This window comes from Schistocerca serialis, chromosome 7, assembly GCF_023864345.2.
Source record: "Schistocerca serialis cubense isolate TAMUIC-IGC-003099 chromosome 7, iqSchSeri2.2, whole genome shotgun sequence".
In the NCBI taxonomy this organism is placed as follows: domain Eukaryota; kingdom Metazoa; phylum Arthropoda; class Insecta; order Orthoptera; family Acrididae; genus Schistocerca; species Schistocerca serialis.
The window spans coordinates 489,231,301-489,259,109 of record NC_064644.1 but is presented as its reverse complement, the minus strand read 5'-3'; the positions used below and the strand labels follow the sequence as shown (position 1 = coordinate 489,259,109).

Below are 27,809 nucleotides of genomic sequence, written 5' to 3'. Positions count from 1 at the left end.
AGCTCGAACCGTCTAAAACCCAAGCGGACCTGGTGGGCCATTTTAGCCTAGTTAGTCCAAAATATCTGCAATCCCATCTTCGATCATAATTTTCTCTCCCGCGGCAAAAAGATTAACAAGATCGTTGACAACTAGCAGCGCTGTTGCCAGCTTTCAACTGCGAAGCACAAACAGCTGCAGACGAAAACAGCCGTGTTTAGAATTGCGACAACACTGAGCCGTTGTCATAGAAACGTTTACAAAATCGCGTTACGTGATTGGAGGAGATAGGCGCGTGAATCCACTGCGCACGGCCCATTGCAGTTGGGACTACAGGAGTTGCAATAGATGAAAACCCGAACTGGGCTGAGCACATAGCTACATTGAGCAAGAAGGCATCAGGATCTCTCATTGCTCTGCAAAAGTATTGACATGAAAAATAAACTTATGTAAGGGCTTGTACTTCCTGGTGTCTTATGTACGATGTATCAGTTACGTTCGACACTTTGGTCATATTTGACTATCTTACGTCCATCTATCCTGTGATTTGCAGACAAGCGCTTCTACCGCCCTGTCATCATATACAGTCTCTCGTATCTGTCGCTTTTGTCTGAACAATGCAGGAGAAACTCTCTCTTCCACTATCGCAAAGTTCTTTCTGTATCAGTCCACCGCCTCTTCCTCTGCGTCCTTTTTAGTAGCAGGAACCTGGCTGTATAGAATACTCTCCTTCAGTGTATCTGCATCAGAGAACTGAATAACTTCTCCAGCTTCAGAATCAGTTAGTAGCATACCTACTAAAAGATAACTGTCTGATGTGCGCATCGCATGTCCAGTTACAATTAATTACCATACTTTCCAATCAGATCTTCCTCACTTAATCAAAACCAGTAACTGGTACAGAATACCTAAATTTCTGTGCCTAAAAACTGACACAAAATATAACTTTCGTACACCTACAAATATGTTTGGTATCTGTTATTATTATTATTATTATTATTTTTATTATTATTATTATTGGTGGTGGTCGTCGTCCTACTACTATTACTACTGCTAGTAGTAGTAGTAGTAGTAGTAGTGATAGTAGTGATAGTAGTACTGTTATTCACATTGTCATAGGATACATTAGAATAGTATTTAAAATCATTTGCAAGTCTATGAAATCTGTTGATTGCATTTTATCACTACTTATCATATTAAAATCGTATTTCTTAAGTATTGTATGTGTAAAATCCTGGTTCGATACGGGAGAGGGCGTAAAGGTCCTAATTTGATCAGGATAAACAAATAAAAGTATTTAGGAAGACAATTATACGTGGCTGCCCACGTAAAGTGTCTCTTTGTCGTGGGGCAGAACTCGCGGGCTTTCTAAAGGCTCGCTGGCCCCATTTCGCTTCCGTACTAACTTTGTTACGCGACCCTCAGTCGGGACATAAACGACATTAGTTACCTAGGTAATTTCGCTAGCCACTCGCGTAGATGTAAATGTCCCTCGACGGCTTCCTCCCGCGGTAGCTTATCTCACAGATTGTTGTGCTCGGTAGATGTTTGAGACAAGAAAACAAAGCAACTGTGAATAACAGTCCGTTGTAATGCCCGATACAGGGACAGTAGCACCAACTTCATATTGTGTTGCTTGTGCATATTGTTGGCCGCGTAACAGAAACTATGTTGTTAGGGCAGCATACGCCGTTGCGTATCTTCCCGTTTGGACAAATCGGTGTTTTTGTTATTTTTTTAAATTTCATACACGTTGAAAGCGGTGAACATGTAATGTTAACTTACACTCAGTTGTCAGAGGAAACTCTCTCGTCGCTTGATACTTTGCTATGTCACACCTCACATAAAATCCACGCCAGTGGTCTGTAAGTGACTGAACGGTGTGTACGCGTCATTGCAGGAACGACGACTGTTGATAAGACTCCCTCCAAATCCGAGTTTCATGAATTTTTTTGGCCTCGGCCGGTGGTAGTACGTTAACACGTTCCAGGTTTTCCATAAGTCGATTACCCAGTACCTATTCTGCTTGGCTGTGCAAATACTCGACTACAGTTTCCGGAAATGTGGTTTTGGGTCTCGTCTGGACGCTCTACTGCATTTGAGTCGTGCTTGGGTTGTCAGGATTGTTACCGACTGCGAAATGTTGCCTAATGTATGGCCACAGTGACTGTACGAACTGAAGAAAAAGCAGTGGTAGGAATATTCGGCTGACTAGGCAGTTATTTGTTCTCTTTATTTAATTAAAGAGTAGCCAGCGCATTTGATCTCAAATGGAAAGATACAGAAATGCTGATACGTTTGCTGATTTGGCAGAAGCACACACTGGATGGATGGGGACAAAACATTCGCTGATTTAACTGGAATATCAATATCTCTCTTCCCATGCGTAAGTTTTCTAGTCCCTATGAATCTCTACAGTATTGGAGTATAATAATGTTGTTTTCCACCCGTAACCACTCCTGCTCGCTGCATGGGTGATTGGCGTATTTGATGTGGCAACGATTTCCAAAGATCTCTTCTTGAACACTGCTCATCTTCCGGAGTTGGCTGATTTTCATAAGGAAACCGTAATTAAGCTAAATACTGAGTGGAAATACTCATTGCTTGTAAACACTGAAGCTGCCATCGCCCTGACTAAATCGTAACAACTGATTTCCAGAGACCATTCGTTTTTATTTGTTGGTTCTTTATTGGCTTCCAGCCTCGGCCATATAACCTTGTGCCGTGTAAATGTTTACAAAAAACTAATAATGAAATTAATATACTCAGCAGCTCAAATAGTGTAAGACAGTCCAGTTGAAGCATGGATAGTACATATTATGTGGAACGGAAGAAATTGTAAGCGGTCTAGGTATAGAAATAACGTCACGCAAAACACACATTTTTCACATACGGCCACACGTACAGATGATTTAACGACCCTGTACAGGATCACAGGCGCATGTTTTCCCCTTAGCACTTTCCTTCTTCTTGCTGCAACCACCGACCATGTATCCATTCCGTAACTGTTCATTAACTGTAGGTTGGGGAACCATAGACATAATGAAGACCCCAAGTATGTAGTAAAGGTCGACGTATATTCCACCGGGACACACGCAAATGTGGGTAGCACCGTTCAAAAACTGTTTTAGTAACGCAATAATCTCAAAACTGTAACTTCAGTCACAGTGGTCTGTTTGCAAGACCTTGTGACTTACTTCGTACGGTTCAGTTACTCTTGTCATTTCCTAGCGTCTCGATCACCTGAAAGTCATTATCGGGACATTCAGTTGTGCCTTTGCCAGTTGGCACAGTTGGCCTTAATTAGCACTGTCTCGCACTGACCACACTGGTCTCTTCCGTGAGTGCGCGCGACGTGGTTGGCCCCTTATCTAGCGGCACCGAGCACGAATCAAAGTATCGTCACTTGTGAATCCAAACCATCGAAACCCAACACATTTAATAGCTCCACTGAACTAGAAGGCTCACCGAATTCCGTTTCAAATCCACCTCTGTTGATACCGTAATCGTCCCGAAGTTTTTTTTAGCAACGCAACAGCCGGCATTGTGTAGGCGAAGCCTTCGAATGTACGTGCGCCACCCACGGCAAGAGCTCACGAGACTCGCTGACAATACTTATAATCTGAGGTGGACATCGCAGCTACACTGCAGTACGCCTAGAAATTGTGCTAGCCACATGAAATGTTAATTGAATCAGTTAGAAAAATAAGACTAAAATTTTACGGCAGTCTATTGAAGTTGGATGGGGAAAAGGCACACAAAAGAGATTTTTAATGTACTTACCAGAAGACCGACAAATGGCGCAGGAAGATGAGGTAGGATCTTGAGCACGCTCAGTTACGGTGAAGGGACATCTCTGACCTGACAAAGTACAGCTATTGCCCGTGGCAGCACCGGTGACGCGAGGGGCAGGCGCCACGTTTGAAACTGCCGCTCCCGCGTCGCGCATCTGTCTTTGCTTTATTTCGATGTCCGACGCCCGCCCCCATGCTCTGCTGAGTGTGTATCCCTTGTCTCCGTTGAAATTGTTATTGTTTAAAAGAATCTCGGTCCGCCAGAGGAAGAATGCAGATGACTTTCAGTAATGAGTAATTTTCACTTAACGTGCTCTCTGATCGCCGTCATCGAATTAAAAACGATCACATTACAAACACTCATGCATAATGTTCCAATCATTGATTTTACGTTATTTACTATAGATGTATACAGGTATTGTTCGTACTGTAAATATTCAGTAAGTACACTGATGTCACAAAGTAATGGGATAGCGATATGCACATTTACAGATGGCGGTAGTATCGCGTACACACTTGTACCCAGGTGATACGCGTGAAAAGGCCTCCGAGGTGATTGTGGCCGCGCACGACGGGAATTGAGAGACTTTGAATTCGGAATGGTAGTCGGATTTAAACGCATGGGACATTGTTTCGTTTGAATGCGAAATGGTTGTTGGAGTTAGACGCATGGGACATTCAGTTTCGTAAATAGTTAGGGAATTCAGTATTCCGAGAACCACAGCGATAAGAGTGGGCTGAGAATACCAAATTTCAGGCATTACTTCTCAGTACGTACAACGCAGTGGCCGACGGCCTTTACTTAACGACTGAGGAGCAGCGGCGTTTTGGTAGAATTGTCAGAGCTAGCAGACAAGCGGCACTGCGTGAAATAACTTCAGAAATCAGTGTGGGACGTACAATGATAGTATTCGTTAGGACAGTGCGGCGAAATTTGGCATCAGTGGGCTATGGCAGCAGACGACCGAAGAAAGCGCCTTTGCTAACAGCACGACATCGCCTACAACACCTCTGCTGGAGACCTAAACGTATCGGTTGGACCCTAGAAGACTGTGGGCGGATCACAGAATTATTTCGGTTGGTAAGAGCTGATGGTAGGGTTCGAGTGTGGCGCAGAGCCCACGAAGCAAGCCATGGACCCAAGTTGTCAACAGCGCACTGTGTAAGCTGGTGGTGGCCCGATAATAATGTGAGCTGTGTTTACATGGATCATTGAATGGAAATGACATTTGCAGCCATTCATGCACTTTCTCAAACAACGATGGAATTTTTATGGATCAGAGTGCTCCATGTCAGATGTCAACAACTGTTAGCGATTAGTTTGATGAACATTCTGGACAATAAGAGCTAATGATTTCGCCACCTGATCGCCCGACATGAATTCCGTCGAACCATTATGGAATATAATCGAGAGGTCAGTTCGTGTACAAAATTTTACACCGGCAACACTTTCGCAGTTATGGACGGCTAAAGAGGCAGCATGGCTCAGTATTTCTGCAGGGGACTTCCAACGACTTGTTGAGTCCATTCCACGTCGAGTTGCTGCACTATACCGGGAAAAAGGACGTCCATTAGGAGATACACCATGTCGTTTGTCACCTCAGTGTGTTTAAATTAACTTTGTTGAGGTACAGGAGCAACTACTCCTGATCTCAAGAGATTGCTACCAGACACGAGGCGAAGATTTTTTTTTATTGTGTTCTTCGGTGGCTCTTGTTGCTCAGTACGTGAAAGACGACAGCTGGTTCATTTTGGCGCTCACAGTAGGCCAGTAGGATGTCCTACGAGGAGCGAGGCGGCACATGTGGGATGGAAAATTCCCATGCCTCCGCCTCAGCCTTATTAAGCTGCAGATGCTACTTCAGCTAGCTTCTGTACAGCCGCAGTTTGGATGGGATATTGCTCTGAACTGCTACGTGATGGGCCCCGCTGTTCTTCCCGAAGAAAATTAAAGTGCGATTTCATGAAATTACAGAATTCTGTATGGGTGATTTTATATCCTCTCACGGACACGCACTTCTTCGTTATAGCTGATTCCGCTGTCTGTTTTCACTCAAATCATCTCCATGAGTTTCCCTTTCCTCTTACATTCAGTGTACTAGTCTATTATCTTTATGGTGTTATTATTCGACGATTGTCTCCAGTTCTCCGTCGTCATTGACTTTAATTTAGGTTTAGAATCAGTACCTATCGGAATATTGCTCTCTGCTATATCCTTGGCGTATTTCAGTCTTTCAGATGTATCGAGAGATTATGCACTAAAAATTGAAATGTTTCTTGGTATTATTTTCAATACTTTGTTCAATGGACAGTAAAAGGTACTACTTACGTTGTTTAAGATTCGCTTCTATCCATCAATGTAGGTGAAGAAATAATATGGCCATTTATTGAGCTTCTTCTCACACAGTTTTGGTTGAATATTCACTGGATCCTTCTCTAGGTTCACAAATAGACTTGTAGGTAAATGGTACATGACAGGGCAGTTGCATTCGTAAATTGAAAGAGTCTTCCTGATGATAATTTATACCTTTAGATAATTTCATAATTTGAGACTGTGGTATACGGCTCCGGTGATAGTACTATAATACCTTTTTCCCTACAGCAGAGAATGAGTCTGTGCCTGTGGTTACTGGATTTCCTTCAATCGAGACTTCAAATAATAATTATCTGCCACTAGCTGACGTAGACGAAACGGGATGTCGCATGCTGCTACAAAGTGAGTGCTCGTAGGAGTAGATTTTATTGTTCCTAAAGAAATCGTGAGGCATCTGCACAGCAATTTATCCGATTTGTTTAAACCGCTCTCCGTTCCATTATCATATATAAACTAAGGTGAACCTCTCGGTTATGTTTCATAAATGTTCAGTGGGATTCATGTCGGGCGATCTGGGTGGCTAAGCCATCCGCTCGTCCTGTCCGGAATGTTCTTCAAACCATTTGCGAACAATTAGGACCCGGTAACATGGCGCATTGTCATTGTCAAAGTAGCCGAACATATCCATTTCCAGTTGATAATCGGCTCAGTTGGACCAGAGTACTCTATCCATTCTATCTAAAGACAGCCCACACCATTATGGAACCGCCACCAGCTTGCTCTGTGCCTTGTTGACAACTTCATGGGGTCTGCACCGCACTCTAACCCTACCATCAGCTCCTACCACCTGAAATCGGGACTCAACTGACAAAGCCACGGTCTAGGGGCCAACCGATATCGTCACGAGCCCAGGAGAGGCGCTGCAGGCGATGTCGTGTTAGCAAAGGCAATCGCGTCGGTCGTCTGCTGCTATAGCCCATTAACGCCACATTTCGCTGTACTGTTCTAACGGATTCGGTCGTCGTACGTCCTGCATAGATTTCTGCAGTTATTTCACGCAGTGTTTCTTGTCTGTTAGCGCTGACAACTCTGCTACGCAAATGCTGCTTGCTGCTCTCGGTTGTCCGTGGTGAGAGGTAATGCTTGAGATTTGGTATTCTCGGCACACTCTTGGCACTATGGAGCTCGGAATATTGAATTCCATAACAAGTTCCGAAATGGAATGTCCCATGCTTCTAGCTCCCAACTACCATTCCGTTTTCAGAGTAAGTCAATTCCTATGGTGTGGCCGTAAAAACATAAGAATCTTTTCACGAAAATCATCTAAGTGTAAATAATAGCTCCGCCAATGCAATGCCCTTTTATACCACGTGTACCCGATACTACCGCCATTTCTATATTTGCATATCGCTATCCAATGACTTTTGTCACTTCAGTGTAAAATATCCATAGTCATTTTTTCACGGTTTCAAGTGCTCTATACATGTCGAGGGTGACTTTCTAGAGTGAACTCCACACATTGTGCTCTAATTGTATTTGCAGTTTTGTCACAGGATTGCATCAAACTGTTTCTTTAACGAGCGAGATCAGAGAAACGTCGGCACAAGAAATTCAATTTGCTAATAGCTGAAAAGCATCTGCCGCACTTGACCTTTTTCCATTTTTTTCTGAACTTGAAAAAAATGTGCAATTACACGTCCGATTTGTGTAACACCTAACTTACTCAAAGGCTATTGCTATAAATTGCGTTTGGTGGTTGACTTTCGGGTGCAAAGACTGACAGAAGCGTCGTTCGACCAATACCTATGTACTGGTCGTAACAGACACGTTTAGAGGGCGCGAAAGCGTCACGGGGACGACCATCCATCTCCAGTGGCGGACGTTGCGAGAGAGACGTTGTGTACGACGGTGTGATTACAGTTATAATTCGGTGAGCATGCTTTCCTAGAAGAATCAACCAATATATTGCTTCCTCCTACATATATCTCGCGAAAAGACCGTCATCCCTCTGCCCCACAGTTGGCGTGGCGTGCTGAGTATCGGTGTGCATGTAGAAATATCTTATCATTTACGTTGTGTTTTGAGCTTCCTTGGATGTCTAGTTTGCAGTTCTTGATGAGAAATGTCTCTAGCGCATTGTGTATCTGTCCTGCCACTGAAGTAAATATTGCAGCTCAGGAAGAAACTGATTCCAAATATTATGATTTGTACAGGCTGTCTTGTCTGCATAGCGTGCTCCAAGAAGGATTAAGTCTTCCAACGATGTGCAGGGTGTTTCTGGAGAGCTCGTACAGTTAGGCGCACTGTGCAGATCCGCAGTGTTCGCAGCCTAGAAAACTGCAGTGCAACTACATACATATTCCGCAAACCACCACACGGTCCAAGGCGGAGGGTACCTTCTACCACTGATACTCATTTCGTTCCTTGTCCCATTGGAAAATGTAGCGAGGTGTAAGTGGCTATCTATATTCTTCTGTACGAGCCATGATTCTCTTCTCTTCGCGGTCCTTACAAGTGATATAATTTGGTGGAAGTAGGATCTTTCTGCAGTCTATTACAGATGTCGTTTCTCTAAACTTTTGAACAATATTTCGCTAAAATGTCTTCCCTCGAAGATTCCCACTTGAGTTCACGGAACATCTGTCATACTCGCTTGTTAATCGAAATCATGGGCAACAAATCTAGCATCACGCCTCGCAGTAGGTTCGATGTCTTCCTTTAGTCTGATGATGTGGGGATCCCAAACGCTGGGACAGTACTCAAGAGTGGATCGCACTAGTGGTCTATACGCGCTCTCGTTTACAGATGAACCACACTTCCCTAAAATCCTTCCAATAAACCATTCGCCTTCTCTACTAAATACTTCAAATGCTCCTTCCATTTCATATCACTTTGCAGCGATACGTCTAGATATGTAATGGACGTGACTGTCAAGCACCACATTACCAACACATTATTCGAGCGTTACGGGTTTCTTCTTCCTACTCGTCCGCATTAATTTATATTTTTTACGTTGAAAGTACCCGGCATTCATTATAGCTAATAGACATACTGTTAAAGTAATGTTGTATCCTCCTACAGTCACTAAAAAGCGATACTTTCCGGTAGAGTACAGAATCGCTAGCAACGAGTCCCAGACTGTTGCTCAGTCCATCCGTGAGATCGTTTATGTATGTCGGGAAGAAGAGCAGTCGCATCACTTCCGTGAGAACTCTGGCGAAACCATTGCCTCTCACGAACTCTCACCGTCCAGAACAACGTAATGGGCTCTGACGCGTAGAGTTAGTCACTCAGATATCTGGGAACACAGATGTAAAGGCTGTGAATCCAAACAAATACCCTGGTATTGCAATTACAAACAAGTTACGTTAGCACCGTCTCATAGAAGCAAAAGCTACCTTTTGTTGGCAGAACATTTAGAAGATGCAAGAGGTCTACTAAAGAGACTTCCTACACTACTAGGGTATTGCTCCACAATATGGGATCCGTATCAAATAGGATTGACGGAGGATATCGAAAAAGTTGAAACAAGAGGAACTCATTATACGAGGGTGAGTCAAATGAAAACCTTAAATATTTTTAAAATATTATTTATTGTGCATAAGTGGTACAAATCTGTATCAATTTTCAACATAATCTCCCCCACGCACAATGCAAATCCTCCAGTGCTTACAAGGTACATAAATTCCTTTAGACAAAAATTCTTTTGGTAGTCCGCGCAACCACTCAAGCACCGCGTGGCTTACCTCTTCATCAGAAGGGAACTTCTTTCCTCCAGTTGCGTCTTTGAGTGGTCCAAATCACTTGGTCAGGTGAGTATGGTGGATGAGGAAGACACTCAAAATGCAAGTCTGTGATTGTTACAACTGTTGTACGGGCAGTGTTGGGCCTTGCATTGTCATATTGGAAAAGGACACCTGCTGACAGCAATCCACGTCACTCTGATTTGATTGCAGGCCGCAGATGATTTTTTAGGAGATCTGTGTATGATGCACTGGTGACAGTGGTCCCTCTAGGCATGTAATGCTCCAAAATGACCCCTATTTCGTCCCAAAAGAGTGTCAGCATAACCTTCCCTGCTGATGGTTCTGTTCGAAACTCCTTTGGTTGTGGTGATGAGAAATGGCGCCATGCCGTGTTCGCTCTCTTCGTTTCCGGTTGGTGGAAGTGAACCCAGGTTTCGTCTCCAGTAACGATTCTTGCAAAGAAGCCATCATCTTCTCGTTCAAAGCGCCGGAGAAGTTCTTCACAGGCATCAACACATCGTTATCTCATTTCAGGAGTCAGCTGCTGCGGCACCCATCTTGCAGACACTTCGTGAAACTGGAGCACATCATGCGCAGTGTGGTGTGCTGACCCATGACTAATCTGTAAACATGCTGCAATGTCATTCGGTGTCCAGTCACAACTCGTTGTGCCTGACCTGGACGAGGAGAATCTTCCATTGAAGTCACACCATTTTCGAACTTCCTACTCCATTCTTAGACTTGCTGCTGTGACAAACATGCATCACCGTACTGAACCTTCATTCGTCCATGAATTTCAATAGGTTTCACACCTTCAGTACGCAAAAACCGAATAACAGAACGCTGTTCTTCCCTGGTACAAGTCGCAAGTGGGACGGCCATCTTTATACTGACACTGCGACGGTATGTGTGCATCTGCACTATGCTACCACCTACAGGCCATTCAGTACGCTGTTTGTAGCACGCTTACCAACTTACAGGACAACGGCACGAAATTTCGATTTGTTATTACAGATTTAAAGTTTTCATTTGACTCACCCTCGTATGTCATCGCGAAGTAGGAGAGTGTATGGCACGGATGGCAATAATTTGAAGCAAAGGCGTTTTTCGTTGCGGCGAAATTTCAGTCACATCTTTCTCCTCCGAATGGAAAATATTGTTTTGGCGCTCATTATCAGCATAGGGAGAAACAACAATCATCGTTCCGTGCGCTGTTAGAGAGTGGAATGGTAATGAAATAGTCTCAAAGTTTCTATAAACCTTCTGCCAGGTACTTAACTGTGAATTGCAGAGTAGTGATACAGATGTAGACGAGGGCAAGGTCGGACAGCATGCGTTAGCGCTGTCTCAAACTCTTTACGGAACTTTAGCGATAGGGATAAGGATTCTGGCTGTTACTCGTCATCAACAATTGAACAAGTCGTCTCGCAGATGAGTAGAGATTCCACAGGGACCGAAAATATACGCACTGTTCGCTTAGCGGATGCCACGTATTTGTGCCGACGAAAGGTTGTCAGTATGAGAATGCTTGGGACAGCCAGCGAGGCGGTTTGGCAGGAGTGCCGACTCGACGAAGCGTAGGCGCGCGGTGGAGTGACACTGCCCCGGTGCCTGTGTGTCCGGGAGCTGGGTAGGCGATGGGCGATAGCATTGCAACAGCCCGGGGCCTGCAGGCGGCGGCCGTGTGTGGAGGCGACGCCAGCTACGAGCCACTGTTCCGCTTGCAGCCGTAGCACCGTGTGTCCGCCGTCGATTCCACGTAGTACTTCCTTTCTTGCATAGAAGGCTTTATATCATCCCCGGTGATGTGCTTGACATATACGAACGTACCGGTGATCACCTCAGCCACACTTGTATCCGCGGTTAGCAACTCTCATGTTCTTTTAAATTTTTGTGTTGGCCGACTTGTGCCGAGTCCGTCAAGTTTCTGGACAAACTTCTCACAGGAACCCGCGGTCGTTATTTGTAGGAAACAACTTATTTCCTGTCAGTCGGTCACTTTTTCCCTTGTAATTTCAAACAGACCTGTTGCAGAAAGATTCGCCCGTCTTCGTATCCGCCAAACAATATAATGTTTTATGGCTAATGCTCAGGAATGGTTCATGCATAAATTATTTTGAGATTGCATTGTTAAATCCGTTAACACAAGGAAAGAGCGTGCACTATTGCTACATGCTTCGTACACCATATAACCTATTCGGAAGTGATAGGGAATGGCAGTATCAGTATTAAGATCATCAAAAGTGTTGCAGATAGATTAGTACCGGTCTTACCCGACACGTTTTAATTTTTTTCTCTTGGACAGAACGTCATTGATCGCCATGGAAAACAAGGGTAGTCCGACCGATCTTAATAAATATCACCATGTGATTATCGACGAATCACCGCGTCACCCACTGCATCCAGAATGCTGGAATACATCGTTCACGGCGAAATTACTAAATACTTATTCAAACCCAGCTTAGACAAAAAGTATCAGTCCGGCTTTCGTACACACTATAGCACAATTTCTGCACTAAATAAAGTAAGGGATTCCCAAAAATATCACAGCGACAACTGCGAGGTCACAGTATTTACGCTACTATATTTCAGCTAAGCATTTTGTTTCGTCGGCTATGATATATTGCGCAAAAAAAAAAATACGACAGCTGAAATTTACAGAGCGTGCTTTAAAGTGGATTGAAAGCTACGTAAAAGCCGACAGCAACATGTGACAATGAAGAGTCATCCTGGAAGCATGTTCTTTCACAGTGAGTACGGGATCCACTGTTGTTTTCCTTGCGTGTCTATGACATCTCATAGGCCTCCTCGTCGGTGGTAAGATTGAGACAAAACCTGGGACTTAAAGTAAATACGAAAAAGTTTCCAGTAATTGTCCTATCAGAACTTAAAAACCTCTGAATTCCTTGAACAGTTGCCTCTTATTCCAGAGTTGCGATTCTTCTGGCAAACCTGGAATTCTTACGGAAGTACATTTTACCTGAATGAAATTTTCACTCTGCAGCGGAGTATGCGCTGATTTGACACTTCCTGGGAGATTAAAACTGTGCGCCGGACCGAGACTCGAACTCGGGACCTTTGCCTTTCGCGCTCAACTGCTCTACCAACTGAGCCACCCAAGCATGACCCACGCCCCGTCCTCACAATTTTACTTCCGCTAGTACCTGGAGAAATCAGGGAATTCTGTGTTTTTAACCTAGCATTGGAACATAATCTTATTGACTTTTATAAATCATGAATTTTAAAATACTTACTATTTCAAAGTAGTTAATTATATTAATATTATTCCTTATAGATTGTCGATGTTAAAACATTGCAGTGTTCTGAGCCGAGAGGAAACAAAAGAGAAAAGTCGTTATTCTGGGATGCTACCGCCTCCCCTATCCTCTCCACGCTTATCGTTCATTATCAGCCGCTTCTTATAACGCTGTCTTGCTTCCCATACCTGGAATTCTCAGGGTTTTTTTTTTTATTCGAGTTGCCACCTTGTATTCTTCTCGACGGTATTCCAATACTACATCAGAAAACAGCGAAAACGTTTGTTGTAATTCTGGGTGAGCATCTCAACTGGACCCAAAATACTGTCACCAAACGCACGAATACTGCCGCTTGCCTCTGTCACCTCAAAAAGTTTCTGATCATATTTGCAGAGGGTATGAAACCCAAACTTGTGCAATGACTCATTCTATCGAACCTGCCCTATTGCAACGTACACCAACACAGTACGAGTAGTACGAAGAGGATCAGGTTAGAACTGAGCGTGAATGCTTGTGTGCGCTAAACCCGCATCGTCTGTCTCTTCGACCACTCCAGCGTTTCAAACAGGCAGTTAGGTTGGCCGCGCACGCTTCAGGGATGAAGTACCTGTCGTCTCAACATAATCGAAACACGAGGTTTCATCGTCTGGCACCCTAGCTGTGCGCACTCGTAAAACTAGAAGACTCACAAAGTCGTTCGGTGCTTTTAAGAACGATTTGAAGCACTACCTTCGTCACCCTGGTAACGTTTTCCTAAAAACCAAAGTGCATGGCCAGGTTTTTTTTCCCGCCAGACAGCAAAGCAAATGCTCGCATGTTTCTTTCTGTTTCATCTCTTTGTCATGTAACTTTCTTTTCCCTATCTTCATTACTTATTCTATCACGTTCCTCTTTGTCTCCTTGTTTCACTCTTCGCTCACGCTCATTGCTGCTACTGCTCATAAGTTACATCTAACATCCTGTAATTTATCTTTATTGTTGTATTTCTCACGGATGAATGTACATTGAGGAGTAAAAGCTTTATGACCCCCTGCTTAATAGCTTGTTTGTCCGTCTTTGGTTCGAAATACACCACTGATTCTGCTTATCACGGATCCGTCAGTTTGTTAATAAGTTTTTGTGGAGGTATTGTCATTAGATGTCTTCGCACAGGCCATTTAAGTCACGTAAATAACGAGTTGTTGATTTGCGTACGCGGTGATGGCGTCCGATAGCGACCCAGATGGGTATCATAGGATTTTTGTTAGGCGAATTTGGTCGTTGAGACATCAACGTAAGTTCACTATAGTGCTCAGAGACAATATTGAAATATGACATCGCCGTCGGGGAAGGCCTCAAACATGAAGGGATGCACGTGGTTATCAGCTGTCAGCGTGTCTTCGACTACTACCACAGATTCCATGCAAGCGCAGAAAAATGTCTACTGCTCCCATCAACTTGCGCCCGTGGCGCGCTGCACTTTCCGAGTCGCCGTTCATCTCGATGACGGCGTTTGTGCAGACGATCAGCGACCTAGTGTAGAAAAACTGTGATTCACCCGAAGAGCAGACACGTTTCCATTGATCGACGGTCGAATGTCGATGGCCCCGTGCTCGCCGGGGTGGTCTGCTGCGGAGCTCCGTGTTCAACAATGTACGAGAACGTTATGCTCCGAAACATTTGTGTGTGTGCACCAGCATAGTGCGCTTTCGGCAGAGATTTCATAGATCACCATCTGACCTACTTTAGAGCGCACAGGCCCCCGAACCGCATGTTCTGTGAAGAGTCGTGGACTTCCAACCATTTATCGCCTAATGGTTTCACTGCCCTACCTTCTACCGTATCTGCTCACGACAGTAACACTTGAACATTCGGCCAACATCGCCATTTTCGAGATACTCGATCACGGGCTCTATGTAATAACAATCTGCCCTTTGTGAAGGTCGCTTGTCGCAGTGGATTTCTCAATTAGCAGCCATATATTCGCTATGGTGATCCCTTCCGTGTCTGGTCCACTTAAATACTTTTGTTACCACGTCACGTGCCCACAACACCCCCAGGAGGCATCCACAGTCGCGGTGGACAGTGGTCATAATGTTTTGGCTTATCAGTGTATGCTGTGCTTTATTTCTGCTCCACAGTAATTTCCAAATGTTAGGTTCTTTATTAGATGTAAGTTGTAACATAATTACCGTTCAGAATGTAAAGTATCTAGAACGCTTCGTTAGAAGCAAGAGCGGATCTGATGGCCTAATTTTGCCATGTTATGTAAATAAAATTTTGCAGGATAAGTGTAAAGCACAAATAAGTGAACCTAAAAGAAATTATTCATGATACGAGGCACGTGTGAGAAGACAGAGTACATGACATGGTTTCGATACGCAAAGGAAGGCAGCTAGAGAGAAAATAGTTCGAAAGAGAAGATAGGAAAAAAAAGGACAGGTTACGTTCGTTTGCAGCCATTCTGCTCAGGCGTATATTTTGTATGTTTTCCGAGACCTCTTTCAATTAATGCTCAAGAGTTCACTGACGACTTGAAGTCAGTATGCCTATACTGAGGTAAAGCTGGTACAGTCATCAGAAGCGAAATATGCAGTACAAATAAATTTTAGAATAGGACGAAAATCGTAAGCCCGTTTTCGACAACAAAGAAAGTGAGTACGAAAGAACGTGGACTGCGTCGCAGATCTGTTGGCGACACCAGGTAGGTACCAGTATTGGCGATTACCTGTCCTACTGCGTTCGCGTACTGATCCAAGAAAAGGACCTCCAGCGGAGCTCGGCACGGACCTAATGTATACAAGATGTCCCAAAGAAACACCGACAAGCTTTGCCAGGTTCCTTATACAGAAATAAATAAAATATGTTTAGTAAACATAGGCTCTAAAGTGCATACCTTAAGAGCTATGAGCACTTCCTCAAAAGAAGAGATTTTACACATTAGAGGAGATGAAAAAGTGCTTATAGACCTGTAAGTATGCATTCTAGATCCCCATGTTTACCCAAACATGTCTTCCTTGTTTTGGCCAATACTTCCTCCCTCCCAAAGCATGGAAAGCAAAGACATTGCAGCAGAAGAGATCTGTTTCATAGTATAGAAGATGAAGTGCTCTTAACGTATGCGTTTTAGAGCCCATCTTTACGAGACAGTTCTGACTAATTTCCGTATAAGGAACCTGCACTTACCGTTTGTCAGTGTTTTTCTGAAACACCCTGTATGTAGGTCCCTATGTGCGCGAAAGTTACACAGTTCTCCACAAATACCGATTCTAGCAACCGGTCCTCAAATATTTTCAAGAACAGCGCCGTCTTTCCTCTAGAGACACCTTTTTAATTTTTCCGTTAGCCTTGCCGAGGCGGCGCCCGCGGTGTCTAGACCGAGGCTCGGTTCGGCTAGGCGTATGTAGCGAGTGGGCGCGCGCGCCCCTGCGCAGCGCCTGTGCGTCTGCCTGCATTCAGCAGCGGCTGGAGGAGAAAGCCTGCCATAAACTCGCCAACCGCCCGTGTCCTTGCTGCGTGGACGAGGCGGCACGTAAAGTCGAGCGGCGGCTGTGCAACGACACATCTCGTGCATTTCTGCCCGAGTTTCTACCCGCTCTGTGCTTTAATGATGACCAGGAGCACAGTTCAGACAGCAGTTCACAGTAACTCTAAACTGTAGTCCGTTCAAAAATACTTCAGCATTGAACGCTACGAACGAAGCAGTGTGCCACACGGGGAATGCGAGGCACGCACTCGGCCGCCGTTGCCGGACTGCCTGCGCATGCGGCCTGCCGTTCTGTGCAACCGTCTGTTGTGCACCGACATCTTGTTTGTTTTCATTTCTTACAGTTGCAAGGTCTATATTTTTTCTCGTGTTGCTATTGTTGTCAATTGCAGAAACAAGTTCGTCAAATGTTATTTATTGGAAATGAACGTTGCTCTCTTGGCCAGGGCACTGCCGCACGAAATCAGTCGAGAGAGATTGTTTGCGCGTTGTGTGTCTACGCGAGAGGCGACCGAGAATTCGGCCCTTGGGCACTGCCCTGGCACGAGTGCCGTAGGTGTATCAGTCTTGCTCCACACTACGCTGTCTGACGTGAGGAAGGGGAATATAGGGAAACTGCAAATGTCGCATTTTAATGGCTGAGCAGGAGCGCTACATACTACTAGGTTTTATGTTTCACATTTCGTGACACCATAGATCACAAACAAAACAAGTTTTCAGTATTACTTCATTATATTTGGACCACTAAAGACATAATTTTTATCATGTGCAAACTGTCGGTATGCAGACAGATTCTTTGCAGTCAGGTTGTCACGTAAAATGACTTATTTAGTTTCATAATCGAGGAAAGGTCTAAGATAATGATCGAAGCAGAAGATATGAATTAAAATTTCTGCTACGGCCGGGACTCGAACCCGGGTCATCTTGCTTGCTAGGCAGAAATGCTAACCATTACGCCACCGCAGTACAATGGTCAGCATTGCTGCACGAACTACCCAAGTTGAGTGCCCTTCCCAACACAAAATTCAATTTTCTGCTTATTTTCCCTTGCATTGTCACTACTGCCAGGGCTCTCCGACATTGGACGTAATAGGAAAGTCCTGTACCATAGGAGATCTTGTAGAATTTAAAATCAAATGTTTCCCTGAGACATTAAGTCTCTTCATTATCTACGATAATGATCGAAGCAGAAGAAATGAATTAAAATTTGTGCTGCGGCCGGGACTCGAATACGGGTCGTCTTGCTTGCTAGGCAGAAATTACACCACCCCAGTGCAATGGTCAACATTGCTGCTCAAACTACCCATTTCTGCCTAGCAAGCAAGAAGACCCGGGTTCGAGTCCCGGCCGTAGCACAAATTTTAATTCATTTCTTCTGCTTCGATCATTATCGTAGATAATGAAGGGACTTAAATGTCTCAGAGAAATATTTAATTATAAGATCGAAAAAGGTCTTTCACTCAAAAGTTGATCGCTGTATTGTAGCACTTAGCAACCTCATATGGAGACGTGGAAACGAAGTAGACGTCCTTGACAGTTTCAACGTAAGAGAATTTGTCATTAAAAAGGGCATTACCTTCAAACTGAAATGGCAACGGTCTCGGAAACAGTTCGAAAACAGATGTAAGATTGGCGTTGTCCTCAAAATGTATAGGAAACTGCCGTTGTAATTCCTTCAAAGCCTCAACGAATTCTTCGGATCTCACATTTTCTTCAATGGCAGTGAGCTTAGGGAACTGGATTTTTTTTCCAGAGTTTGCCCATTCTACAATGCAATTTTCTTTTTAAATGCATCTCCATCAAATCAGAAATTTTCTCATCTTGCAATGTTTTTGTGTGGGAAGTGTGCGATCAATTCCATCTAAAATGCGGTGTCTAGAATCCATTCGGGATGTTACAGTTTCCGTTCCAGCGCCCCTTTTTCCTTCATAAATTCAACAATATTGGGTTTTAATTGGATAAATCGTTCCAGGCATGCCCCTTGACTTAACCAACGCACTGTGCAGTAACGTATAAAGTCTCCGTACTCTTCGTTCAGTACCAGTGAAACCTGTTGCAACTGACAGTGAAATAATGCGTGCAACCTCAGAAATTGTACTACTCGTACCACCAATTTCTCCACGTGCTGCGTGGTCATTCCACCTTATAAGTCACTACCAGTGGTTACTTCTAGATATTTTACATAGTTCCAGTTTCCAGCAATTTCTCACCAATTGTTTAATCTTGCAGTAATGAATTTCTTCAAACTATGCTTGCGCAAAAAGTTGTGTTTATTTACGTTCTGGGCCAACTACCAGTCTTTGCCCAGTCATCGATCCTCTGCGTCTTCTTGGAATTCGCTAATCTTCTGGCGTTGTTGTTTTTATAGACGACCGAATTCCTGCAAAGAGCGTCACGGTTCTTGCGACGTTATCCGCTACACCATTAATATACACTGTAAACAGTAACTGTCTTATCACACTTCCTTGGGGTTCTCCAGAGAGTACTTTATCTGTCTATTTTGTTTCGTTGCGAACGACCTTCTGAGTTCAGTCTTCAGAGAAGTCGCAAATCAGATCCGATACTCCGTAAGCTGGCATTTTCTCCACAAGACGACAGTGCGGCACAGCGTCAGATGCCTTCCTGCAGTCAAGGAACACGGCATTACCTGAGTGCCGATATCTAGAGCACTGTGGATCTCATGGAGGAACAGAGCGAGCTGAGTTTCGCGAAATCTCTGTTAGCGTAATCCATATTGAATTCTGTAGACGGAATTTTCGTTCGCCAAAAACCTCATAATCCGTGAGCACAAAACATATTCCATAATTGTACAACACACTGATAAAGACCTATATTATATACATCTACCCTGCGGCCCTTCGTGAAAACGCTTTTTATCCCAGTCGCTAGGTACCCGTCGGTGCTCGTGTGACCTGCGATGAAATGCTGTTACAAGATGTAAAAACCTAAGGTTGATGTATTGTACTATTTACTGAAACCATCTATACCCGTTTTCTCAACTGAAATTACCAGTGCCGTTTTATGTAAATCCGCGCGTATCTCTGTTTTTGCAGGGGAGCACATTGTATTCGTATTATTTTCAGTGATTTGTATTCCTTTGCCCCATTGAAAGGTTATTTGAGCATTTTGGACATACTCAGATGACATTATTATGGTACTGCGAAAAAGTTAGTCATCCGGGGATTCTCACGTTCAATTAAAACAGAATTGTTTATAGTAATAATTATAATTTTTAATACAAATCATAATCTGCAGTATCTCATGAATTTCTACTTTTTAGTGCACCAAAAAATTTTATAAGTGATTGCACATTTTAGGAACCGTGATCTCTTTTGTTATAAATTTATAATAAATAAACAAACCTGGCCTGGATCTCTTCAGAAGGTGCTTGCTTATTTATTGCAAAATTACGAAAGTTTACATTTGATATTTGTGAAACGTATTTGAAAGTTATCTTTGATACGTTATTGGCTACGGTAGTATGTTGGCGCCAAGTGTGACAGTTGTTCTGAGTTGTCAATATAATGGACTTGGTACGAGTAGTGTTGGCTGTTAATATAACTATTTAAAGATTTTGGCATGTCTATATGAAAAGAATCGTGAAGTTTATGGATGTGGCAGCAGAGATTGTAATAAAAAATGTAGAGTTCTAAGAAAAGTATTTCACTCATTTCGTAGCAACCCGGAACCTTATTTTTGGAGTATCTAAAAAGAATTTAGCTGTTCCTGGACATTGACGACACATCGTTTTGAGCTGAAATGTTTTCTTTCTGATTTCTATCAGTACTACTGTTAGAATATTCACGTCATAGCAGTTAATATGGTATACACATACGACACAGTGCTGATAATTCATCAACGCAATTTACGAGGGTCATTCAATAATTAGAAAAAACAAATTGGTCTGGGGAAAAAACTGTTTGTAGGGCAAGCTTTGTATTTTTGTGGCTTTAAGTTGGCATCGCTGGGATGAGCCCTGATCAGCTAATGTATCAACATTGTTTTGTTTATAACCTCAAAAATACATTTCAAGATGGCGAGTCCGCTTGAAATGTCCGCATTAGTTGAACAACGTTCTGTTATTCCTTTTTAGTTGGTGAAGGCGAGAAAGTAGTGAATATATACTGTAGAATGTCGAAAGTTTATGGTGAAGATTGTATGAATCGTGCAAATTTTTATAAGTGGGTAGAACAGTTCAAAAATGGTTGCGACTCAGTGACTAACGCACACCGTTCTGGCCGACTAGTTGCAGTTTCACCTCCCTCTGTTGAAAGTCGAATTGATGACATTATTCTTGCCTACCGCCGTGATAGTTGATAAGGTTCAAGTTGGTACTGGTATAGTTCATAACATTATCTGTAATAAGCTGAAGTACCACGAAACACGTGCAAGATGGGTCCCAAAGGAATTGACGCGGTTACACAAGGAAACCAGGTTGAGTGTGTGCACAGAGCTAAAGGAACATTATGAAAGAGAAGGTGAACACTTTCTCAACAAAATTGTAACTTGTGAAGAAACTTGGGCTCACTATTACGAGCCAAAATCAAAAAGACAAAGCATGGAGTGAAAGCACCTGTCAAGAAAAATTCAAAACACAAGCATAAGCAGGAAAAGTCATGATGACGATGTTTTGGGATACTGAAGGTCCAGTTTTTTTGTGATTATCTCGGAGATCAACGTACAATGAGCAGCCAGTACTACAGGGATTTGCTTTTAAACTAGGTGAAGCCAGCCGTGAGAGAGGGACGTCGTGGATCTCAGAGGAGGTGTGTGTTTTTCCAGCAAGACAACGCACGGCCTCATATTACTCAACTAACCTGTGAAACCATCGACAAAATGGGTTGGGAAATACTGCCTCATCCCCCTTACAGTCCTGATGTAGCACCTAGTGATTTCCAGTTGTTTCGTGCACTGAATGAGGCATTACGTGGGAAGAGGTTCCAGGACAACGAGGACATGAAAAGGTTTGTGGGAAATTGGTTCAAACGTCAAGATAAAGAGTTCTTTGCAGTCGGAATGAAAAAGCTTATAGCCTGTTGGAACAAGTGCGTAAATGTTCAAGGGGATTATGTTGAAAAAGTATTTTGTAAAAATAAACATTTTTTTCTCTAGACCAATTTGTCGCTTTAATTATTAAATGATCCTTGTATTATTAATTACTGTTCAGTAGTAGACGGGAATTTAGAAAGAAGAGCAAGTTCTTTCGAATAATCTCTGCATAATGTTTCAGGATGTATCTCATCTGCTCCACGAGCTTTTCCACTCCTAAGCGATTGTAGTTGCCTTTATATTCCGCGGTCACTTATCTCAGTATCTGGCATGTCGTCGTTCGTGTGATGACGGAAAAGAGGTACCGTATTTCCATCTTACGCGGTGAAACAATTTCAGAAGACCGAAATCTGTGTTATGGCGTTCCCTCATTTATCCTGTATTTCGGTGGCAGTACAGACTCTGAGTGATTTACTAGATGATTTCGAACCGCTTACTGATTTTACTTAATACCGTAACCTCTCAGGTTTTTGTTCCACATTGGCTGACGAAACTTTACTTCGTCTTTGAACGCTTCTCTCACTGCTTTCTTTACGCTCATTCTCGCTTCGTTCCGCTTTTGTTTGTCTGCAGGCTTTAACTTCTAGTGAATCTGTGATGCTCTCTTTGTTTGCGTAGCGGTTTTCTATCTTGGCTATTAAAGTAATAATGTTGGTCTTCTTATCTCTTAAGAGCATACTCGGAATTTAGGGGTAGTCTAAGGCATATTGAACTATGCATTTAATTTTTATCCTTATGTGCCCGACATCGTCTTCAGCACTCAGTGTTTGATGTTGGCTACTCTGATATTCTGCAGTTCGTATCCTGTCACTCTTACTAACCAAAAATATTTTCCTACCTTGCTTTAACCCTCTGAGTCCCAACAACATAAAAGATTTAATTTTAAAATTTTCACAAAATTGACCGTTATCGTCATAGTAAGCAATGTAAACAAGAAATTTGCAAAAAGTAAACAATCGCTTTAAGAGGGTGGTTTCACTTTGGACTTCACTGGGACTTAAGCTGTAGTACACACTCAAATCTACATTAAAATAACTGTAGATATACTTAATTTCGGTGTCAGTGATCTTCTTAGTACGATCACTATTAAAAAAAAAAGCCACAATCTCTTACAGTCACCTAGCTGAGCACAGTCTCCTCGCCGACTGTTGTGAACGCTGTGACTGCTACAATCCACTGCATTCTTTGAAGTATCTTAGTGTGCCACTAGATGTCTGCCATGAAATAGCATCCGTGGTTTAATGCTAAAGACTTAATAAAATGGAGATTTCAGGCAGAAACCACGGTACTTAATGGATCCACAGACGTTTTAACACTCAGTCATTGATGCTACCACAGTTTTTATTGTCACTGGTGCCTTACCCTATTCGTCGACTGATTCTAATCGTCTAATTTTCTGCTCGTTTTAATTTTCGGACAAGACATTCGGAATAGTATCACACGAATCCCTGTCTCTGCCACCAGTTTTGATCGCATGACGCTCCTATTCTACACTTCGTAAGTCGAAGTTTCCCCTTATTACAGTAGCATGGTCAGGAAACTTACTGACGGAATTCTGCAACTCCTGACGCAGGCTTTCTATAAAAGCAAACGACTATCATACTGACCGACCTTTAATGCTTAACTTCACCTAGGTTAATTCAAATTTGGAATCCGCGATAACCCTCGTGGATAGTATTGAATTCTTTACGGCAATAAGTACACCGTCACCTTCGGCGTCCTCCTTATCCTTTGGATAAATATTCCAATCTGAATTTAAGATGTCATTGCTGTCTGCTTCGGATTTCAACCAACTTTCTGTTGTTAATAATACTTGACCATTATTACTTTTAATAAACGACACTAACTCTGGGAACTTACCATGGATCTCCTGCAGTTTACTTATATCGTATTAACTTTTACTGTTTCCAATCTGCGAGGACGAGTGTTCTCTGAGAATAGTGTGGCTGATTTTTCGGTTTCGTCAGGCAGTTCATAAGTCATCCCAAGGGCAGGAGGCGAGACTGGGGCTCATGTATTGTAAAGCAAACCATCTGCATCCTAGTCGCCGCTCCCTGCGTGTAGTGCATGCCTGACCTGTTGTGGAGGCGACCGACGAATCTCCACCTTATAGCAGAAGTCAAGAAATTGGCATCCGATGTCATCGCACAAACGTCTAACCTCTGGTTTAGAACATCCACTCTGCTCCAAACCGGAGGTCTGCTATCGACTCTGGTTACGATGCTACAAATAGTGAGATTAATCTTCACTTAGTTCCCTTCATCAAACAATCCAACCAGCGAAAGGAACCTAAGATGTCGTTAGTCGATGTGGCAGGAGGCTTCATTCGTGCGGACATGAATGAGCCACAGTTCGCAACTGGTTTCAGTCAGTACGTTCGATAGCCGCCGGCAAAGTCTCCGTCACGAGGTCTCATGTGCTTTCCGACTGTTGCCTTTGCGATCCGTGAAGTCAGCGCGCTGTTTCCGGCCACAAATATTTTAGCCGTTGGTTTTCCGATAGTCAAAGGAAGCCGTAACAGCGGTAGAACAGTTTTGTAATAAGTCCATCCTTTCACACTTTACCCAGGCTTAGGACTGACTGTGTGCACATTGTACATAGACATGTTTAAATATTTTATTTTTTAATTTCGTTTTATTTTTACCTTTTTTCTGTACACTACTGCAACAAATAATTAAACTTCTTATCTTATTTTATGATTTTTAATTTCTCTCTCAATATTTTTGTAAGAAAGGTAGAGACTTTAAACGTCGTCTTAAATCCGCCAAATCATAATACTTATCTTTTCTAAAGGCGGGCTTTTGAGTTATTTTTTAATTTCAAATATAGCATCTACTACCTCCTCTGTCAGTTCGTCAGGCGGAATATGATCGGGTGTTTTTGATTTATTGAGGAGCATTCGTGGTCTTGTGCTGCTGGTTAAAAACATTCCACATATCATTTGGTAACTAGGATTGTGCAGCTATTATTTATCCATATAGTCTGCGAATTTCATGATCTTTTTTCCGCTGGCACTGCAAAGCACGCTTCAGCAACATTGTTTGGTGGAAGATGTGCCACTCCAGAGCACTTGCGGTAAAACAATCGGACTTCCTCTGTTCCCATATATTCCTCCGTTAGTCCCATTTCTTGTATTTTCTTTCAGAGACGTTGGCGGAACTGAAAAGAGAATCCAGAAAGCGATGTTTCTGGGCTTTACTTGTAGCCATTTCAGGGTGTAGTACTGCAGTTTTCGTTCACCACCCACACGTTACTTTAAATTCAGGAAAGTCTCACATGTATTTTGACTTTAGTCTGTGTGCAATGCAAATAAAACAAGAAATACCTACCTCTCTTCTTCTGTGTTTCTGATGTTAACTCGCATTGTCTGCAGTTGTTTGAACTGTTTCGAACAGCTGCCAATGCCCAGCCACGAGAAAAGCTCAATTTTTACGCAAATGTCTCCCCTCAGTTGAATCTCCGAACTAGTACCAGGGTTCTGAGTCGTCCCAACCCCTTCCTTGCTTTGCGCCATGCAGTCTTGGAATTGCCATAATTCGACATGTTTCGGACGTAACGTAACCATTATCTTCCGAATCTTGAAATTCCTATTTAAAAATTTGGTAAAGAGACACTGTCCTTTCTTCGTGGACTTCCTTTCTGCAACTAGGTATTCGTTTCTTAATCTGCAGATCTTCTCCGACAGATATACGAGACTGTTGCTGTTTAGCGATAATTCTACTATTTTGAATTTTTAAACGGTCTCGGCACCTACTCCGTTCGGAATTCACGCATAACCAGTTGGTATGCTCGCCACATTTTCAGTGCGCCCGGTAGCGTCGAATACACACGGCTTCCTTTTCGCCGTTGCGGTTATATTCATTACTCACAGTGTATAGAACTCCAGTCGTTTAAGCCTAAGAAACTATATGGAAACAAGATTGTCTGTGAGAACACTGCCTGGCTGCCGACGACAACACGTCCGCTGCTGGAGAACAGCTGGCGTAAATCAGCAGTGGTGGAGGCTCTGGTAGGAAAACTTAACGCTGCAAAAAGTCGTTGGACGGAAGTCGCTCGGTAACTGTGGCACCTGCAGAAGGGTCTAAAATACCACGATCGGAAAGGTCACGTAGCCGCGGACGAGACTACTCGGCAAACTTGCCGACACTGTGGTCCGGACTGGGCAGGAAAAGTGGCCACAATCCCAACAGACGAGGCATCCCGTACTGTCTTGATGTGTCCTTGACACCGGGGACCACCTCGTACTTGTTACTAAGGCATAAGGAGCAGCCTTGGGGCCTGTTCCCACTTTGGACTTTTCCGCAGACATGCGCGATCCTACCACTACTGTTCGCCACAGACTCTCGAGTGAAGAAGCCCGGCAGTCGTTGTGAGAGCGGGGTTACTACGAGATTTCAGCGGCACCGGAGGTGTCTCAAGTTTCCCCCGTGGTATCCAAATGTTGCTGCTAATTTGAGCAGCAGTCTGAAGCCTGTCGCCCTGACGAACGCAGCTTCCAGCTCTTTCCGGACTGTTACCAATTTTCCTCGTGTTCGCTCACAAGTGCACTGTCGGTATCTTCAAAGTTGTATCTACACGAAATATAAACGAGAAGAATAAACACTAAAAATTTTCTCTGCAAAGTTGCCACTCTGTACTGATGTTGCAAAAGTCCACAATCACTTAAAATAGAAATAAACTAAACGATTGAAAACAGATTTATCTGCGGGCAAACCAATTAATGTCTTAATTCGCGTGATATAGTGACACAAGGCACGAGAAAGTTACTTTGCCGGCCGCAGTGGACGAGCGGTTCTAGGCGCTTCATTCCGGAACCGCGCTTCTGCTACTGTCGCAGGTTCGAATCCTGCCTCTTGGCCCGGTTACGAATTGGACACTGCCGGTTCAGCCATCGCCATCTGCTGACGGCTGCGCCGGCGCCGTTCTGCCCATGTGGGCAATTGCTGACGGTCCGCCACATTTTAACGTCCTGTCCGGATTTTAACACGCTGCGTCTTGATCTTGGCCTGCCATGTACTCTAGATGCCATTTTAGCGGATGACCCACGAGCGGCTGCTCGCGTTCTTCATTTTATCAACTTGACAACCCTCTCTAAGGACATTTGATTATGCTGTTTTTTTTTTAATCCTGTGCCTGTCAGTCTGTCTTTTATCGTGTTTTCCGTTTCGTTGCTGTTTTAAACTTGTGACTCGCGGTGCAGTCCTAACGTAGTCTGGGCGCTAATGACCGTTGAAGTTGTGCGCCCAAAAACCACAAAAAAAAGAATCCTGCCTCGGGATGGATGTGTATGATGTCTTTAGGTTAGTTAGGTTTAAGTAGTTCTAAGTCTAGGGGACTGATGACCTCAGATGCTAAGTCCCATAGTGCTCAGAGCCATTTGAACCATTTGAACAGATTTATTAAGAGCTACTTTCCACTGGAAAGTCACCTCACACAAAAGTTAAAGCACGAAAAAAATACGGAAGCTCCTAGAAAATGTAAATAAACACTAGTCACACCAGATAAAAACACAGATAGGACTCACTTGTTGGCAGAAACTAGATAGAAAAGCACCAAAGTAAACGCTGTGCACGAACACGCACAAAACTGCCGCTCGTCACTCCTGGGCGGCGGCAGCTGGACTTCTAACTCCCATTGTCTCGTGTTTGACATCACAGACAGGTGAACTTATGATGCACTCAAATGTGTTCACCTAAATTAACTAACAAAAATGTTTCCTCGTGTCGAAAATTCGATAGCGCTGTCAGGAAATGCATTTTCGTAAACTTTTTGTATACAAAAACTAAAACGAAAACGTGGTGCAGCCTTTGCAGAAGTCACTGCTACCAGTTCCGCACTCGTAGAGTGAACAGTTTGCGAGTGAGAGTGATTCGAGTAAAATGTAAGATGAGGCGGTACGTGGTAGCTCGGTCCGTCGCGCGCTACCGCGTGTTGCTGGCCAGGTATGGACAGGCTATAGACAGGTGTAAAGGTAAACGCCCTTTTCTCTAATCCCCCTCGGGTTCGTTTGGAGGAGTTTCTACTAAATGTCTTATGCTTTTCACGTCTACTTTGACTTCAGTCATTTGCGATTGATGTTAATAGCTCATCAGTGGTTTCAGCGGAGTGCGTTTCTGGAAAAAAAAGGGGGAGGGGCAAATTGTGTACGAGGGAAGTCCCAGGGGGGGCCCTCCCGTGTCCCGACATAAACTCCTCATGTTATCA

At 43.5% G+C, this 27,809-nt stretch overlaps 1 protein-coding gene and 1 non-coding gene across 2 annotated transcripts in view; one reads left to right on the top strand and one right to left on the bottom strand.

Annotated features, from left to right (window-relative positions):
- The window catches only part of LOC126412048 (ubiquitin-like protein 3), a 491,449-nt gene that overhangs the window by 39,473 nt on the left and 424,167 nt on the right, over positions 1-27,809 (top strand). The gene's annotated exons all lie outside the window — the stretch shown is intronic.
- On the bottom strand, positions 17,450-17,522 carry Trnaa-agc (transfer RNA alanine (anticodon AGC)). The gene has a single exon. It is a non-coding gene; the product is annotated as a tRNA-Ala (tRNA).